The following is a 17,163-nucleotide window of genomic DNA, read 5'->3' on the forward strand; positions in this document are numbered from 1 at the left end:
TCTGAGGGTCACCAAACCAACTCCTGGCCTATGCATTGCCTGGAGCCTAACACAGGAAAATGCATCCCAGCATGTGGCTTCATCAGGCTTGACTCCTTTCATGAGTGCATCATTGCCCCACTTCTGCCCCATTCCCACACACTGTTACAGGGCAGCACCCTGGAGCTGATCTCTGACATCTCTCTCCCTATAATGAAGTTAGCACAGTGTCAGGACAACCCCACCTTTGGGCTCTATGTAGGACAGGACAAGGAGTAATGGTCTCAAGTTGCAGTGGGGGAGGTTTAGGTTGGATATTAGGAAAAACTTTTTCACTAGGAGGGTGGTGAAACACTGGAATGCGTTACCTAGGGAGTGGTGGAATCTCCTTCCTTAGAAGTTTTTAAGATCAGGCTTGACAAAGCCCTGGCTGGGATGATTTAATTGGGGATGGGTCCTGCTTTTGAGCAGGGGGTTGGACTAGATGACCTCCTGAGGTCCCTTCCAACCCTGATATTCTATGATTCTATGATTCTATGTAGGACATCTCACCCCAGTGCATAGAGCCCTACATTCACACAGCTTCTCGCATGTGATTCCAGTCACTCATCAGAGCCAGGCGGAGAGAGGAGAAATTCTCCCAGACTCCCTTTAACCATTGCCAGCCCCCAGGGTAGTGGAGGTTGCGGGGGGTTGGGTGCTCTCTTTAAGAAATGCCAGTTCTCAGGGAAGTTACAAATGAACATTAGCAAAGTGGGGTGGTTTTGTACCGTGGAAAACTACCCTGCTTGAAGGTTTTGTTTTTCTAATTTGTGTTCCTGCCCTTTCTCCCTCTTCCAGACACCTGGAGGCGAACAGGAGCCAATTGAGCCCACCACTGATCCCATCTCTTCTGAGATGGCAAAGCAGCTGTTGCATGGGAAGGAGGAGACAGAAGAGGCCGAGCAGCGTGTGCCGGGGTGTACCAGCCCCACATAACCCCACATTCTAGGCGGAGGAAGCCAAGCCCCTCCCCAGCCCTGCCGGACACGCTACAACTGGAGCACCAGTGTGAAAGGGAGCAGCTCAGCTCACGCTAGGCAGAGCGCCGAAAACGGAGGATGCACATTGTAGGCTCCAGTCCAGAAGCAGCTGAAGCCCCTGACTGCAGAGCCCTGAGGCGCCGAGACTCAGCCGCACCCCCGGGTGCCTGCAGACGTGCAAGGGAGATCGGAGTGTCTGGGAGTTTCCCACGCCGGGAGCCCAGAGACCCCCAGCCCATGGCCTAGAGACTTCTCCTCTGAAGTAACCTGGGTGAACTAGCCATTGTCATGCTGAGTGACGTCAGCATGTTCTGGTTGGATCCCCACTGACTCAACGGTAAACACATTGGCCACGGACCAGGCCCTGAGCTAGGACCCAGTTGAGTAGCGAGGCCCCTGGTCCCCCTGCCCTGGTAACCATCCATCCGTGGGTGGCAGCCCACCTCCTCAGTGTGCCACAAGACTGCACAGCCCCAAGAGGAGAGGCAACCATCTTGTCTCTGAACTCTCAGCCACACAGTCCCAGTGGAGAGGGTGGCTGCACAGACTCTGGTCGCTGGGCCACCTCATGATGTATGACGTCTGGGGTCAAGATGCCAACGTGAGCGGAAGCAAGGAGTGGCATGTGACCCCTCTAAGAGCTCCTCCCACTCCTCTACCAATCTGGGCATGTTTTATCTCCATCGATCTGCCTCAGGAATGGATTTGAGCAATGGAGGAAAGTTCTGGGGCAGAATGACCCATCCAGAAGTGGGTCATGTGACCCCTCCGAGAACTTCTCCCAGTTGGGGTCGGCCTCATCCCCTTAGGACCAACCAGAGGCGGGATTTCACCAAATAGGGTAAGTGCCATGGTGGGGTGACCTGCTTGCAAGAGGGGCCCATCACCCCTCCATGAAATCCCCCCACCATCCTCTACTAATTGGTCAGGGTTTCACACACACCCCATAGTCCATCCCAGAAGGGAAACGTACCGATCAGAATAGGCAGTGCCCGAAGGTCTAGGCCCGAAGCTGCCAATCTCTGGAGCTCCATGTTTGCGTGGCTGGCAGCATCACCCTGGAAGTCACAACACAACACTACGTGGAAGAGGCCATCTCATTCCAAGGATGTGTTTTGTTGAAATCATGGCCCAGACCTTTGGGCTATACCTGTTCTGATTGGTACACGTTTCCCTTCTCAGATGGCCTAAGGCAGGAGTGAAACCCTCACCAACCAGGTGGAGGGATAGCTCAGTGGTTTGAGCATTGGCCTCCTAAACCCAGGGTTGTGAGTTCAGTCCTTGAGGGGGCCATTTAGGGATCTGGGGCAAAAATTGGGGATTGGTCCTGCTTTGAGCAGGAGGTTGGACTAGATGACCTCCTCAGTTCCCTTCCAACCCTGATATTCTATGAAGTGGTAGAGGGCAGTGTGGGAACATCTTAGAGGGACCACGGGATCCTGTTGCAGGCAGGTCACTCCACTATGGCACTTCCCCTATTTGGTCAAATCCCCTCTCGGGGTGGTCCTACAGGGCTGATGCCCACTTCAATTGGAAGATGACAGAGGGAGGAGTTCTCAGTAGGGGATATACAACCCATCATTCGCACTGACTTTTGGTTTTGCCAGCATGTGCCACACCCTGGCTCTGCCTCCTCCCCCGAGGCCAGGCCCCCACTCTGCGCCTGAGGCCCCACCCCCACTCCACCTCTCTGTGCTCCCCACCTCCTGGTGACTCTGTCTAGCACCCACCTCCACCCCCGCACTGAAAATGGCCCAGGAGGTTTCTCCTCCCCATTGTAGGAAGGATGGCCTAGTGGTTAAGGCACAGGCCTGGGGCTCAGGTATGCTGGGTTTAGTTATCTAATCTGCCACAGACTCCCTGCTTAGCCTTGAGAAAGTCACTTCACCTCTGGGTGCCCTAGATCCCACCTGCCAAATATCCCCAGGATCCATAGACCAATTGAAGAAAGCAAATGTTGTTATTTTGGGATTGAGAAGCAGAGCTCTGCACAATAACTTCCTCTGATTTCCATCGGGAACAACTGAAATGTCTATTTCACCAAAATAGGACTGAATTATTCTATTATAGACTAAATAGACTCTCTGCCCGCCCTAAATGGTGCCCAGCTCCCTCTGCCCTGGAAAGGGATCACCTTTCCCTGCTGGGGGAGCCGGGCAAGGAATTACAGCCACACACTGCTGCAGCAGAGCTCATCTGCGGGCTCCGTGGTCGGTGGGTGAACGGCTGGCGTGGGGAGGCTAGCTCCCCCGCTCCTTCCACCCAAAACCCCGCCCCTTCCACGCCCCCTGGAGCCCAGTCCCCATTGAGGCTGCTGGTCCCTGCTCCAGGCTAGTGGCCCAGGTGCTGGAGAGCCAGGCATTGTGGCCCCACGCCCCGGAGCGCAGGGAGGTCAGGCAGCACATCTCCAGTCCCCAGAGCATGGGGAGGCCAGGCAGCAAGCCATGCAGAGCTGGAAGCAGGAGGGGGACTGAGGGCGGAGTGCAGGCGGGCCACACCTGGATGTATGGAGAGGCTCAGCCTCCCCCTGCCTCTGATACCTGCTGGCCATGGCTGGCTCCCTGCCAAACAGCTGATAAGCGGCTGCATGCTATTGCTGATTGGCTGGAAACAGCTAATCCTGCCATTCCGGGAAAGGGTGAGAGGGCCCCGCTGCATGCGCAAGGGCTAATTTGTGGCTGCCACCGCTGATTATCCCGGTGGGTGCTGAGCACCCACTAATGTTTTTCTGTAGGTGCTTCAGCCCCGGTGTGCCCACGGAGTCAGCACTTATGAGCAACCCCCAACATACAGTAGCGCTCTGCCCCTCCCACCCCCCCACCCCCCGAAGGCTATGGGAACAGAGCACGGGTGCGAAGTCTAACATCTTCTCTTCGCTAAGGATTTAGGTTCAGCGTAACCAACAGACCCTTCCGACCCCTGGCCGACAGTCAAATGCTGAGCCTGCTCCATACAAACCAGCTCAGACTTGCAAAATAATCCCACTCTGTAATCCTGTGGGGCCCCCCCTCTGGGTCTAGCCCTGAGGAAAGCCACGCAGAGCCCTTAGCACTGCAATCAATTAGTGGGGAAATGAGCGGTCTTTAGAGCTCAGTCTGCTGGCTCTGGGCTGGGCAAGAGTGAGTCAATAAACCCCGGCCTAGTATCCAGCCAAGTGCAAACCAGACGGGTTTCCCTGGGCTACTTGCTACCTCCCTGGGTTTGTTACTTCTGTGCTGTAGCTGTCCTGCTTCCCCCTGGAATCGGTGGTGTGATAAATGGGGGGGGAGGTACCACCTTTGTGTAACTCCCCAGCCATTCAGTTAGTTATAGAATCCGCCTTAGCAACTGTACCCTAACTGCCTTCCTGTAAAGGGCTAAGAGGTAAGCTTAAAATGGGTTGGCACCTGACCAGGGGAGCCCATAGGAAAGCTGTACCTTTTCAAATTGGGAAAAACTGCTGGATGTCTTTTTTCTTTGTTCTCAGGATTGCAGAGAGAAACCAGACTGCAAATATACAATAAGGAACTTGAGCCAGGTATGAGAAATAATCTATATCATACCTAGAAACTACTCATTTGAACCCCAGATTTGTAAGTAGATTAGGAAATGTTAGACAGATGATCAGGGATCTTTTTGTTGTGGTCTGTAGATTCTGCTGTGCTAACCCCAGGTGCTTTTGTTTTGTTTGCTTGTAATCTTTAAGCTGAACCCTAAAGAAAGCTATTCTTGATGCTTAATTCTAAACCTAGCAATAGCCTGAATTCCAGAAGTATTTCTTTTCTTGTTTTTTTAATAACATTTACCCTTTTTAGAAGCTGATTGGATTTCTGTGTCGTAAGAGGGTTGTGCACATGTTTTTAGTTAGCTGGTGGCAATGCCTGATTTCTTTTTTTCTTTTCCTTTCTCAACTCTTTCCCTGGGGGGAGGGGGTGAAAACACTTGAGGGTACCGCACAGGAAGGAATTTCCCAAGTGTGCCTTCCTGGGCTCTCAAAGGGGTTCTACACTTGGGTGCTGGCAGCATACCAGCCTGTAGTAGCCAGTATTAATCTTTGGAGTCCTTGCGGGGCCCCACCTTCTGCACTCAAAGTGCCAGAATGGGGAATCAGCCTATGACAATGTTTCTCTCATTTCCAGCAGTGTTGGTACCCAAGGGCTGACAGCCCAAGTGGACGAGCTCCAAGTGGGAAAGAACTGATTTTAGAGGCAATGCCTGGAGGGGCCCATCTGCATAGAATCATAGAATCATAGGACTGGAAGGGACCTCAAGAGGTCATCAAGTCCAGGCCCCTGCACTCATGGCAGGACCAAGCACCATCTAGAACATCCCTGACAGGTGTTTGTCTAACCTGCTCTTAAAAATCTTCAATGATGGAGATTCCACAACCTCCCTAGGCAATTTACTCCAGTGCCTTCCTGACAGGAAGTTTTTCCTAATGTCCAACCTAAACCTCCCTTGCTACAATTTCAGCCCATTGCGTCTTGTCCTATCATCAGAGGTTAAGGAGAATAATATTTCTTCCTCCTCCTTGTAACAACATTTTAGGTACTTGAAAACTGTTCTCATATCCCGTCTCAGTCTTCTCTTTTCCAGATTAAACAAACCCAATTCTTTCAATCTTCCTCATAGGTCATGTTTTTTAGACCTCCTTTTTGTTGCTCTTCTCTAGACTTTTTCCAATTTGTCCACATCTTTCCTGAAATGTGGCACGGTGAAATAGAATGGAAGAATTACTTCTCTTGCTTACAACATTCCTACTAATACATCTCAGAATGATGTTTGCTTTTTTTGCAACAGTGTTACACTGTTGACTCATATTTAGCTTGTGATCACTATGACCCCCAGATCCCCTGCCGCAGTACTCCCTCCTAGGCCATCATTTCCCATTCTGTACGTGTGCATCTAATTGTTCCTTCCTCAGACTAGATGATCACAATGGTCCTGTGACGTTGCACCCCATAATGCTTTATGGAAATATGCTTATGAATGTATATCTGACATAACTGGAATATGTTTTATGCTACATATGTTTTATGCTACATATGCCATGTAACATATCTCTGCAAAGGTTATTATCTACTGTATATATTAATTCTATTTGTATGCATATATCATTTTTGTATTCGAAGTTATGAATATTGGCTGTGTACTTGTTTGATTTTAAGTAACCTTAGTAAGGCATTTGGTCAGCTTCTTTAGAAAGGAATTTGCAAGTTAAGTGCCCGATCAAGAAACAATTAATGGACAATGCACCTTGGAAGACTCCAATCCACATGAGAAGTCTACCTGAGGACGTTCAAGGTAGCATGTAAACAATGGCTGCCACTGGTAAGGAACTGAGTCATGCATGGACATGTGACTTGCCCATGTGACTCCAAAACTCCATCTTGTAGCTAGGATTCTACACAGGGGGAAGGAGAGGTATCCACCCACGAGAGAGAGACTATATAAGCCCCTGGGAAACCCCTCCATTTTGTCTTCAGCTGGCTCAAGAGATAGCCTGTCGACCCCCAAAGGATACCTGAAAGAAGCTGGAACAAAGGACAGTAACCACGGGAGTGTGAGTGATTGTTGGACCCAGACTAGAAGAAGACTAGTCTGTAAAAGAAGCTTACTGGAACATCTCTGAGGGTGAGATTTCATCTGTAATCACTTTTTTACTGTATTAGGTTTAGACTTGCATGTTTTATTTTATTTTGTTTGGTAATTTACTTTGTTCTGTTATTACTTGGAACCACTTAAATCCTACTTTTTGTATTTAATAAAATCACTTTTTACTTATTAATTAACCCAGAGTATGTATTAATACCTGGGGGGGCAAACAGCTGTGCATATCTCTCTATCAGTGCTATAGAGGGCAAACAATTTATGAGTTTACCCTGTGTAAGCTTTATACAGGGTAAAACAGATTTATTTGGGGTTTGGACCCCATTGGGAGTTGGGCATCTGAGTGTTAAAGACAGGAAAACTTCTTAAACTGTTTTCAGTTAAGCCTGCAGCTTGTGTGGGACATGGTTCAGACCTGGGTCTGTGTTTGTTGCAGGCTAGCATGTCTGGCACAAACTGGTAAAGTTCTGGAGTCCATAGCTGGCAGGCAAAATGGGTTAGAAGTAGTCTCAGCACATCAGGCAGCAGTCCCCAAGGGGGTTTCTGTGATCCAACCCATCACAGGTCCCTTCTGGCCTTAGAATCTATGAATCACCTCCACCCTTTTCTCCCCCCAGAGACTCTGTGATCTGAGATGGAGAGAGAGAAAGGTCAGTGTCTGGACCAGTTACATTAGCTGGGGGCTTACCATCATAAACATAACAGGGTGAAATCTCACATCTCCCCCTTCTCTCCCCCTGGAGATTCTGCTATCTGAACTGGAGAGACGGAAAGGTCAGTGTCTGTGATCCACAAAACCCCACTTAGCTGACTCCTAGCCTTGTCGGAGGGTGGAGGAGTGTCTATCTCACTTTAAACTCCCAACTACTAATTAAATACTGATATAAAATCCTCTGCAGCCTGTACCCCATTTTCCCCAAATTATCAAATAATTAACCCAACCCAGCCCCCCACAACCAACAGCTGCCAATCACCTGCTCTTCCTCCACTGCTGCTTCCCCCAACTCACCACAGGAGCTTCCTGCCCCATCCCGCTCCCCGCCCTAGCATCGCCCACGGCTCCCTGCCTCCCATGTCAATGGCAGGAATGGGGGTGTTAAGTGCAGATTTTCAGCCACTCTGTGGGAGCTGAACAGTGGGGAGAAGGGACCCAGTCACACACAGAGCACCCTCCCCTTGTAGGGGAGTGACCCCTTATCCTGATGCATCTGGGGCTAAAACCAGATCAGGTCTGGCCAAATGTCCCACTAGCAGCTGGGAGACCCTGTTTCCCAAATGGGGGAGGCTCCTGGCTCTGATGGTCACCACCGACAGGTCAATTTTAATGAGCATAAAGGGGGAAACAATTTGATTCTGAGATGTGAAGAGAAAGTTGGTCACTGGGGGGTTTGACCCCCTACCCGTGCAGCCCCCCAACATGGAGAATGACTCAGGGAAACAGCTTCCCTCCAAAAAAGGAGAAGTTGCTGCACTTAAAACATGTGAGGGGAAAAAATCCCAGCCGGAGAGGATTTTCCATCAGTATTTGAGAATTAGACAAAAAGTGGCACAATCTGAGGAGATTTCACATTAGTCACCAGTAACGAGAGAGAAGGGGCCGAGCTGAAGGGTGTTTTACATCTAATTTGGGAATTCGATGGGAAATGGGGGAAATCTGTGGGGTTTGGTCAATATTGGGTTATCAGAGAGAAAAGGGCGAAATCCAAGGGAACTTTCCATCCACACTCAGGGATGTGCTGGGTCCCTCAGCCCTGCCATTGACGCGGGCAGCAGGGAGCCACGCCGCGTTACCAGGGCAGGGGGGGCTGTAACCCCCTGACCATAAGGGGGGCGGTGACACTTACTGGGGCCCAGCCAGGGCTGAAGTTTACATCCCCGCCGTTGCTGCCCCCTGCCAGGTGACCCCCCCCACCCCTGAAGCAGGGAGGAGGCTGGAGGGACGGCGCTGAAGCAGCAGCTGCCTCGTGAGCGGGGAGCTCTGGGGGGTTCCTGACCCCACAGTCCAGGTGCCAGGGAGGAGCCATCCCCTCCCCCGGGTGACAGCTGCCAGGAAGGAGAGGGCAGCGCGAGCCAGAGAGCAGGGACCGTCCAGCTCCCTGCACTGTGCGGCTGTTCGGCTGTTCCCAGGTCTCAGCTGGGAAACTCCCTAGAGCTGGTCCCCACAGGGCCTGGCCCAGTGTGGGGAAGGGAGGGACGGCCCCACGGGAGCTCAGCTGGCCCCTGCCACTCAGCTTCCAGCCTGGTCACTGACAGTCCCTCAGCCGCAGGACGAGTGGGAAGCCGAGAGCTAAGCTCGGGACCCTGCGTGAGGAGGATTCAGAGAAATCCTGGGAGTGGAAAGGCTGTGTCAGACCCAGCCAGCTCTGTGGGTCACCGGCCCCCTCAGATGAGACAGACCTCGGAGCACAGCGCCCCACCAGCCACAAGCGCCCCACCCACAGGGACTGGCCTGGGGCCTGACGTGTTACCGGGCTGGCTTAGCAGCTGGAGCAGGGACACTTTGCAGGGGCATGTTAGTGACCAAACAGACACCAGAGAGGTTACGGCAGCCTCGGGGGGTGGCCGCACAGAGACGGTTCAAACCCCAGTCCCCTCAGGTGTGTGTATTAGAGTCACTGGCTCTGTGCATGGGGCGTGTCTGCCATTGCTGGGGTTTCTGTCCAGCTGAGTGGGGCTGTGGGGCGGTGTGAGAATTGGGCACGTACCTAGGCAGTGAGCACAGTGTGGGGGGTGGCCCCCATTAGCTCCCAGGAGCCACTGCCCTTGGAGTAGCAAAGAGCCCGGCTCACCCATGGGGGGCGGGGGGAGTTCAGCAGGGAGACCCACCCTGGCAGCGGGACCCAGGACCTGGGAGGTAAAGCCTCCGCACTCCCCACTCGCCAGCCTGTACCGGCCAGGTGCCAGGGGCTATGGGGAGCTGGGCTTCGCATGGCAGTTGGGAGGGGACAGCAGCGGGGGAGGGGCAGGTAACTGGCAGTTGGTCGGGGGATGGGGAGCTGGGCTGGGAGGGGGCAGCAACTGGGACCGAGGGGCCTGGGGCTGGGCAGTTTGGGGATATTTGTGACTTGAGGAAATGGGGCAGAACCTGGGGGGGCGGGGGGAGACATAAATGTTCAATAGTTTGTGAGCAAAGGGAAATCTGAGGGGATTTTATCTCCATCTTTGATAATTAGAGACAAAAAGGGGCAAAACTGGAGATATTTTTATTGTCAATATTTGAGAGAAGGAACAAAACCTGAGGTGATTTTATTTCCAAATGTGCGAATGAGAGAAAATGGCAAAAACTCTAGACAAGATCCCTGGTTTATAAACTGGCCGTTCCTGAAGCTGAGCCGAAGAGAGGAGAATAACTGGGGGGCTGAGCCCCATTGTGCGTCTCTCGGGGCACAGGGGAGGCCTGACAAGATCCTGGAGCTTTTCCATCCTGAATAAAAGAACCATTCTGCCATTTGTCTGTTTCCCTCCAGCAGCCTCCAGACAGTGGAGCCTGGTCTTCCCCGCTGCTTCTGGGGCTGGTTGGGGACCCCCACTTATGTTAGAAGGTTTCTCATTGGAGATGGAGGGGCTGAATCTGGAACAAGCAGATCTTTTCCCCCAGGTGTTCTGCAGTTGAATAAGTGTCACAAAACCAAACAAATAAAAAAATCCGTTTGAACTGACAGAATGAAACTAACTACCCCTCGCAATCATGTCATTGAGGCCCCACATTTAAAAGTAGGTAGCCACCTAAAGATGCAGATAGATGCCTCGTGGGATTTTCAAAAGTGTCTAGATGCCAAATGACCATAAATTTCATCTGTATTAACAGGCGCCTATAACTGAGGGACTTTAGCCCTGTAGCAACCCTGGCAGTGTGCAGCAGAACTGTGTCTGTCCCTGACTCAGTTTCCCTTAGTTGGTTCAGGGATGAAACCTAGGTCTGTCAGTCTTTGTCTATAACTCCAGTCCTCCAGCTGATTTACTTTGTCTCTTTGCTTTCGGGTCTGAAAGGAGTCTGGCCCCACCCAAAGTGCTGCCGGCCCCTTTAGTGGGGCCTTTGTCCCAGGGGTTTAGGCCTTTGTCTCAGGGCCTCTCCTGACCCCTTTTCCATTGCTGTACAGGTTTCTTCCCTTCTTTCTTCAACCGAGCAGAAATAAAGTAAGTTACAGCAGGAACACAAAGGCAAAGTTCACTATTCCTGTTCTCTCCCGGTCAGGGATCTCAGCAGTCTCTACGCACGTCCATCCCTGGGTGGTAGGGGGACCCAGGCCCGCCCTCTCCTGTAGGTCCCAGCCCAGGGAGGCTGAGTGATGCAGTCAGGGACTGTGTTTAAACCACCTCCTGCTTCCTGCCTCAAATCCTTGCAGGTACCTCCTGCCTGGTACCTTCTCTGATCCCTTCTGGCAGAGACCTGCTTTCTGTGGGCAGCTCCCTCCAGGCTTCCCCTTCCCTGGGTCTCTCTGGAGCTCCCCCAGGGGCAGATCCTGGACAGAGCTGGGTCAGGGCAGCAGCTTCATGATGTTCACACAGCTCAGAGAATTTCCTCAGGTGCATGAATAATAAGTGAGCAGATTCCCACAGGCGGCGAGATCTAAGGCTCCCAGGGCCCTTTGTGCAGTCATTTTCCTGCTCAGCCCAGCACTTTCCCCCAGGTCTCTCTCATCACTTAGAGCCTCCAGTTCAGGGGTTGGTGTCAACAGAGCCCGGGGCTGCCCTAGGGGGCTAGTTCCAGCCACAGGAACCCTCCTCCCCACCAGGCTGGGCATAGAAGGGGCTTTAATGAAGGTCTTTCCTTGGCACAAACCGCACTGGGGAGCAGCAGCTGCTCAGCCCAGGATCACAGATCACAATGGAGGCAGCAGTGTCTTGTAACTGGCTTTCTCACTAACTCAAAACCAGGAGCTGAAGGGTTTCTAATTCCTGTTCTCTAGTCTCTGTACACTTCACAGCCTCACAGGGCAGGGGGTGCTTCATCTCTGCCCAGAGCTCTGTCAATAGGAATCAGAGTGCAGGGTGTGGGGGAGGTTGTGAGTCTGTGCCCTGGAGCCTTGGTCAGGCTCCCTTCCTGGCCAATGCTGGCCACTCTGTGGAAAACACTGGCTGGCGGCTGTCCCAGTCTAGGGAAAGTCCCGGGCACAGTCTGGTTCACACTGACCACTGCACGGCCTGGCAGGAGCCGCACGGCTGGGTGCAGCGTGCCCTGAGTGACTAACACTAGTGCAATAAAAACAGCAGTGTAGCGGTGGGTTGCGTGGGCGGTGGCTCAAGCTATCTTCTCAAGTACATAACTAAGGGGGTCCAGGCGGGGTTGTTCTCAGGCAGGTAACCCGAGCTGCTGCCCGGGTTATCCCAGCTACACTGCTAGTTTTAGTGTACTAGCTCGAGCAGACCTAGCATGTGTCTGTCTACACCCACGGAAAGCTCGCTCCCACCTGCAGTGCAGATGCACCCTGAGAGAGGTTTAAATGTTTCAGATCCCAGGGGGCAAAGAGCCAGGGTGACCCTGTACTGAATTCATCCGACCTTTGCACCAAGGCTGGAGCCAATGAGGGTGGGTCACTGACATGTAAAATCACCAGGGCCAGAGACTCATCTGCTCATTGAGAGATCCCCAGAGAGCCTTCACCTGGGACAGGTGTGGTCAGGCGATGGAGCCACTTTTCCCCACAGCAATCAGTGGCCATTCATACCATGCTGGCATAGGTGCTGGAACTAAGGGTGGGAGATGTGCTTTCCATTATATACACGGTTTACAGTTTGGTTCAATAGCTCTGCACCCCCACTATAAAAACTGTTCCAGCACCTCTGCACACTGGCTTGTTTTCCTCAATACGTCCATTCTACAGTAGTGTCTGTGACGTTATTAATATGAACTGGGACTGTATAGATCATTGTTGCAACCACTGTTATATATTTGCAGCAAATATTGTACAAAGGACATCCAATAAGGTTTCTATGGAAAGGTTATGATTTGCCTGTTAGGATGATGCTATTTGTATGCATGTATCATTTTTGTAATTGAAGTTATAAATATTGGCTATGTACTTCTATCTCAATGTGTTTTCATTCTAAGTAGTCTCAGAGAAGCATTTGGTCAGCTTCTTGAGAAAGGACTATTCTCAGTAAGTGCCCAATCCAGAAACACTTAACTGACAATGGACTTTGGGAGATGCTAATCCACATCTGAGCTTACCTGGGAACATTCAAACTAACATGTAAACAATGGTGTTGGCCTGCAAACTGAGTCATGCATGGACATGTAACTTGCTCATGTGACTCCAAGCTCCATCTTGATGCTATGATTTTCCACAATAAGAACAAAGAGGGGTCCTTCCACAGGCAGAGAATATAAAAGGCCTGAAAACCCCTCCATCTGGTCTTCAATCCGGCTTCTTGCCTCTGGAGGAACCTTGCTGCAAACTGAAGCTCTGAACCAAGAACTGAATGATCCACCCCAGTTGTGGATGTGCTCCAGAGACTTGATTTGAACCTGCAGTTTATTCCATCACTGCTACAAGCCTGAACCAAGAACTTTGCCATTGCTGTGTGTAATTGATTCCATTTAACCAATTTTAGCTCTCATCTATATCTTTTTCCTATTCTGAGTAAACCTTTAAATTTTAGATCCTAAAGGATTGGCAACTGAGTGATTTGTGGGTAAGATCTGATTTGTATATTGATTTAGGTCTGGGGCTGGGTCCTTTGGGATCGGGAGAACCTTTTTTTTTCTACTGGGGCATTGGTTTTCATAACCATTCGTACCCATAACAAGTGGCCCTGGTGGTGATACTGGGAAACCAGAGTGTCTAAGGAAATTGCTTGTATGACTTCTGGATAGCCAGTGGGGTAAAACCGAAGTCCTCTCTGGTTGACTGCTTTGGTTTGGTTTGCCTTGGTGTGCATAGGAACCCCAGCTTTGGGCTGTAACTGTCCTGCTCTAAGCAATTTGTCTTGAATTGGTACGCTCAGTTGTGTCCCACCAGAGACAGCATCGTTACAGTGTCTAAATGCCCCAACCAAGATGCGGACCCCGTTGTGCCGGGCACCGTACACACCAATAGTGAGCAACCAGCCCTGCTCTCAAAAGTGCATTACAATCTAATAGACCAGACAGCTCCACAGGTGCAGCCATGGTGTGGGCGTGTGGTATGGACCGGCTGATGGCCCAGTGACATCTGACCCTGCTCAGACCCAGGGCAGACAAGGACTGTGGGGATAGGGTTATGAAAAATTAGAAGTCTTAGTTACAAGCTGATGAGATACACATAGGGTACATATCAAGAATTGTTCCAGATTAAGGTGTGTAAGTTTTTAAAAGTGGTAGGGAGTAAGTGATCTCGGGTACGCCACCCCTACAGTGTACAGAATCAGAGTCAGTAGCAGAAAAGGGGATATGGCATGGGTGGAGTTTGTTCCTCACTCTGTCCGTGTCTGGTGGGTCTTCTATGGACAGATACTGTCTGTCACGGAAGAAAATGGGTTATTTCCCTGACTGTGTCCCCTGCCGGCTTTCTCTTTCTTGCGTCCTGGTATTGTCGGTATTTCTCCACCTTCTGAGATCAGACCCCGTGGAAGGCTGGGGTCCTATTCTCATAGGGCACCGTTATGGCCACCATGATGACCCTTCTCTGCTCTTCGCTGGTCACAACGATGCCTGGGTGTAGCTGGCTGTCCGTTCCGGGGATGGCACGGTTGACGGTGATCTCCCCCAGGGCTGTCGGGATGGCTTTGACCAGTCGGTCCTGGATGGCATTGTGGTGTAACTGCCAGGCTCTGAAGTGGGGAAGCATCTCATTTCTCAGGGGAATGCAGTTGAGCTGGGCCCTGTCACCAGTTGGCAAACTGGGTGAAGCTGCCCCTGGGGAGGAAGTGGTTGCTGGCGTCTTACTGGAAAACCTTGCCCTCATCCAACTTCCGCTTTAAGTTGTCGGCAGTGACAGCAGATGGCATCCTTCAGGGTCCTCTCCAGCATCATTCTGGCAGTCAGGGTGATGAGGCTCTTTATGCTGGGCTCAGCTCTTTATGCGTTGGACCAGCAGTCCCAGCTCCTGGTGCTCCCCGCATCACATCCAGTGACAGCCGATCCTCTTCCCTAGTCGTTGCGAGGCATTGCAGGCGCGAGACCAGAGTAAGGACAGGTCTCCCCGCTCTCTCCACGATGCTCCTTACTGTTGGGTCCAGGCACATCAGGAGGCGGAAGGTGTGGGTGATCAATGCGACATTGCACAGGTCATCCATCTGAGGGACATTGGTGCCACGTTGCCTGTGTGGGATGTAAATGGGACCAGTGCAGCCTGGAAATACCCTGTTCAGGAGAGGGGGAGATATGTGTTTCCCCCCAAGAGAGGTGAAGGCTGGAAGTTTAAGATTAAACTCGATAAGTTTATGGAGATGGTATGATGGGATAACATGGTTTTGGTAATTAAATATTCATGGTAAATAGGCCCAATGGCCTGTGATGGGTTTTAGATGGGGTAAGATCCAAGTTACCTGGGAAAGAATTTTCTGTAGTATCTGGCTGATGAATCTTGCCCATATGCTCAGGGTTTAGCTGATCGCCATATTTGGGGTCGGGAAGGAATTTTCCTCCAGGGCAGATTGGAAGAGGCCCTGGAGGTTTTTCGCCTTCCTCTGTAGCATGGGGCACGGGTCACTTGCTGGAGGATTCTCTGCTCCTTGAGGTCTTTAAACTACAATTTGAGGACTTCAATAGCACAGATATAGGTGTGAGGTTTTTTTTGTAGGAGTGGTGGGTGAAATTCTGTGGCCTGCGTTGTGCAGGAGGTCAGACTAGATGATCATAATGGTCCCTTCTGACCTAAATATCTATGAATCTATGAATCTAAGTCTAAGAGTGGGTGTTGCTGGTGGGCCACGGAGTGGGAATCCAGGTACAATTGCCCTGAATGGTGACATTGAGGTTATTATAGCAGGACCCTGAAACCTGCACTTCAGCACAGCCAGCTCCAACCACCAGCTGGCTGGTACGGCCACACAGTGTATTTAACACAACCTAGAAACCTCTTGCAGCTGAAGGAGGAAGCTGGAGAAGTGAATAAGGGATTTCCCCTCCCTCCACTGGTAGGGAAGGGAGAGGGGTCATCCGCCATGGAGTCAGCCCCCACCCCTAATGTTACAGTGGGGGACAAGCTACCTCTCCCAGCAGAGATGACTCAAACCTGCTGATACAGGAGGGGTACAATGTCGGGGATGTCCCACGTGTCGCCTCTGGGTGGAAACTTCCAGCCCCATGTCCCTGGCCAGGGCAGGCAATCACACTAGCCTACGTTCCCTCTAAGGTGCGCACCTCCACGCCACGTAGGACCCCACCAAGAGCCACACACTTAATTGGGAGAGTCATGCAGGTGTGCACCCTGCACTCAGGGGTGTGGCCACAGGAGGGCCTGGAAGATGGCAATAGGGTGAGGTGGGGAGAGGTGATGCGGGAGCTTGGGCATGCAGGGCTGCAGCGAATCTCCCACCCCCAGTGCAGGGGTGTGGTGAGGAGACATGCCTCTCTCCCCAGTCCTGGAGCTGCTCTAGCAGGAAGAGGCACCTCTCCCCAGTCCCAGAGCTGCTGTGGGGGGAAGTCCTCTCCCTGTTGCAGCCCCAAGGAAACCTGAACCCCAAAGCCCTTGTCCCCAGCCCCACCCCACAGCCGATACCCTCATCCCTGCACTCCAATCTGCTGCCCCAGCCCTGAGCCCCCTTCCACACCCCAAACCCCTCATCCCTGACCCCACCCCAGAGCCTGCAACCCCAGTCAGAACCCTCATCCCCAACACTCCAAAGTCTCCCTAGCCCTGAGCCCCCTCCCACACCCCATATACCTCGGCCCCAGCCCCGCCACACTTCACCTCCGTATTGGTGCACATAACAAAATACATTCCGCACACGGATGGGAAAAGCAGAGGGAACATCACTGCTGGTTCCTGGGGGGCTGAAGCCACAGGAGCAGGGATCACATGCTCCTTGGCTGGCAGGCAGACTCAGATCACCGCAATGTCTGCTCAGAGCTCCGGCCCCCTCATGAGCACCTCAGCAGGGGGAGGGGTGTGGGCAGTGCCCCTATCACGGGCTGAGCAGAGGGTCCCTGCTTCCGGTTCTCACGCTGGTTGACGGTGGCCATTCAGAGTCATGCAGCAATTGCCCGAGAGAACCCGTCAGGGGAGGGGGCAGTTGCCACCTGCCCCCTCCGCTCCTCGCCCAGGCCTGGATGCTGGGGATAGGGCTAAGCAAGCCAGAACCGCCCCCGTTTATAAGCTTTCAAACCAGACCCCCAAACTCATTTGGGCCTGACCAGACACAACCCCAGGGCAAGTCAGATGGGTGTGACGGCTGGGCCTGGCCCTGACAGTGACAGCAGAGAACTCCACTATCACCCCAACCCTACTGAGAGATACCCCGCCCCCTTTAATCATCCCCTCATCAGGCAGACACACTGCCCCGGCCCACCTCCTCTCCACCCATTCCCCACTCCTGAAAGCCTGCATAGGGGAGTTCATTTTCCCTTGTGATGCTCTGAGTTCCCTAGGATGCAGTCAGACCTTAGATGGGAGCCCCCTGCCCAGCTTCTCCCATACGAGAACCTAAG

This window comes from Eretmochelys imbricata, chromosome 11 (assembly GCF_965152235.1).
Source record: "Eretmochelys imbricata isolate rEreImb1 chromosome 11, rEreImb1.hap1, whole genome shotgun sequence".
Lineage (NCBI taxonomy): Eukaryota > Metazoa > Chordata > Testudines > Cheloniidae > Eretmochelys > Eretmochelys imbricata.